Here is a 2,927-nt window from a genome sequence, read left to right as displayed (position 1 = left end):
GTTCATCCACAGAGGGGCAATATTCAGTCTCGCAAAAGAAATTCTAGGGGAACTAAGGTATTTTGCCCTATTTTTATGGGGAAACAATACTTTTTTTGTATTTTTTATATTTTCACTCTCTGATGTCGTAATGATACAATATTCTGGGGAAATTCTACAAAAAGTTGAAAACATTTTTAAAATACGAAAATTGATCTGTGGTGTTTCAAATAGGAGATGCAGTAGGCACCTGCTCAAGACACTTGGGATTTTGCCACCACAAGTCAGTACATCTAATTGACGATATTTGTATCAACACCAAAAATCGCTACCAAACTATACTGTGATATTCACAATCATTCCACAAGACAAGAAGCAAAGCCATCACAATGTGCCAACTACTCTCAGTATTGTACGTAAAGGAGTTGAAACTGTATTATACTATGAAAAGGATAGAGTGCTACCCAGAGCAATCTATCATTTTCATAATATTGTCATTATTCCAACCTGGATTTTCCATTGTTTGATGTATTATATTATATATGATGTAATCTATATACCGATGTATATAATATTTTTTATCTTGTGTTTATATTGTTCACAGCATTGTGTATTTTTCGTTTCATTTTGCGCATATACCGGTAATATTGTATTCATTGACTTTGCTACATTGCCGTACAATCCCTACACAAAATGTAATTTCGCAGGATCAAAGAAAAATGAAATAAATTCAACATTTGCAGTATTAAAGACAAGAAATGTGACCTCAATAACGTGGGAACGCCTGTTCAACTAGTATACAAAGGAAATGAGTTTTTTTGTTCGTGTGGGTGTGTGTTTTTGTGTGTGTAAGAGAGACAGAGAGCGCATTTACTTCTCCAGTGTTCAAAATGCAGCTACACTTTCGCATCGATTTGTATGGGGCGCAAAATCCTGTCACACGTAAACAAATATTTCAACATGTACTATAATCATGGGAATTACTACTGTAATAACAATGACTGGGAACAAGCCACATAAATCTCCGCTCGTGTCACTGAAAACGATTTTTACTGCAGTGATTCAGAAGCCGCAGTTAAGTGTGGATAACGAAAGAATGTTACCGATCGTACTCAGAGACATTACTATCTTCGCTACTTTCCTTCTATGCATAGAATGTGTTATTTTGAGAATAATCACATATCCTACGGAATATTTTCCCTTACGAGGCTGTCCTAACACTATCCAGTTTCATTATGTTAGGTGATAGGTTCTAGGTCCACGGCGCTCGGAACACTGAGTGCGATCGCAACACTCTCTGTGTGCCTTCATTTGGGAGCCATCTGCTGCCACAGAACGGAACTAGTCGGTCCAATTCGACCGAACAGCTAGGGTCTATTGTATCAAATGGAACTAATAGTTATTCCATCCCAGATGATATGGAACAGCTTTGTGGAAACTCAAAACTATTTCTGTAACATAATCGGCTCATGCCTACTGCAGGTGGGGCCACGGATAATATGTACAGTTAGACGCGCTCGCTTCGTCTGATGTATCCTGTATGACATAAAGTTCAGCGTTTTCCAACTGCAAGGCATACTTACCTGGCACAGGGGATACCGTGATCACGAAGGCGGTTCCTCCAGGACGAGGCTCTTCCATTGCACTTCGGTTGGGCTGACCCCTGCGATTACCCCTAATGTGGGTAACTCGGGTGCATAATTTTTGGTAGTCGGGACTGCGTTCGCGCAGACCCGGTCTTATTCAATTAAAATATGGTGTTTCAAAGGTGATCTGATGAATGAAGTCGATTATTTTCACTTTTACCAATCTAAGGATGAGTCAAAAGTACAATTTATGTGTCTAATTATACGGTTTACATGGAGATTCAGGCGTTATTTCGGCAGGTTTCTTGTTTGCTGGTGGAAGGCTTCATTATTGTGCAGACCACACTCGGGAATATTCAATAGTCGATTCGGAAATTTTGACAGCCCATGTAGAGCACATATGGGGCATTACACGCAGAGACGACGATTTCGAAGACCAATCAGTACTAGAGAATGGGTAGTATGTCAAATGTTTTGATTAAAACATAACAATCATGACAAGTAGGTGGGTAGATGTAGCCTGTATCATCTAGTAACATAACTTATGCGAGCTACATATCGGCACTGACATGCTTCAACGTTATGAAGTGGAACTATGAAAGAGCCAAACTATGTGGAAGTTCTCTCACAATTGTACGAACGCTATAACAGGTACACTGTCGTGAAGTATCCTCAAGTTGTACAGTGATTTATTTATTTTACGGACAATATTATGGAAAGGACAGAGGAAGTGGATGACATGAGAAATACGACGTAAGTAAAGGTAGACAGTATGCTGGGAAGTTTGCCTCAGTATGTGGACATTCCCACTTTATTTATGTGTACGTAACGGGAGGTTGTGTGGCTTCGCTCGTTTCTCGTTTGAAATGGTGTAGCTATGTAACCAAGGGCCCCGGGGCAAAAATGCGATTGGGTCTCTACTTAAACTAGATACTTTTCATATGCAAAACTACATCATCATCAGTTCCTTACCGCCCACTGCATGGCATAATAACGCAAACATACTTACTGCTAAATAAACTATTATGAGTAACGCAGCAGATAATATTTAATCGTACTTCCTAGGCACGTTTGTTGTGCTTCCACACAAAAACTACTGGCTGGATTTGAATAGAGTTCGAACTGAGTAGTACACAGGATACTTTCATAACGATAAAAGGATCCCGTGGTACAAATGTGTAGAGCGATACTAGGTGATCGAAGTTTAGACGGAACCAGAAGCTAATGATAAATAAACAATGAAGAAGTATTACCCAGTCAAGAAAACATGGCGAAGCACTCTAGGAACAGTTAAGTCAGGACATGCGCGTTCGTGGAGGCAAAGAGGTGCAGGGAGGCGGGCTGTTGTCAGTGTCTGCTCCT

General features: G+C 39.9%; 1 non-coding gene across 1 annotated transcript; it reads left to right on the top strand.

Moving 5' to 3' along the window:
- The first annotated feature begins 1,554 nt into the window (after positions 1–1,554).
- Positions 1,555–1,717, top strand: LOC126356820 (U1 spliceosomal RNA). The gene has a single exon (XR_007565843.1). It is a non-coding gene; the product is annotated as a U1 spliceosomal RNA (small nuclear RNA).
- The last annotated feature ends 1,210 nt before the right edge of the window (positions 1,718–2,927 follow it).

The sequence above is a fragment of the Schistocerca gregaria genome, chromosome 3 (genome assembly GCF_023897955.1).
Source record: "Schistocerca gregaria isolate iqSchGreg1 chromosome 3, iqSchGreg1.2, whole genome shotgun sequence".
Lineage (NCBI taxonomy): Eukaryota > Metazoa > Arthropoda > Insecta > Orthoptera > Acrididae > Schistocerca > Schistocerca gregaria.
Note: the sequence above shows the minus strand (reverse complement) of the source record. Positions and strands in the feature narration are given on the sequence as shown.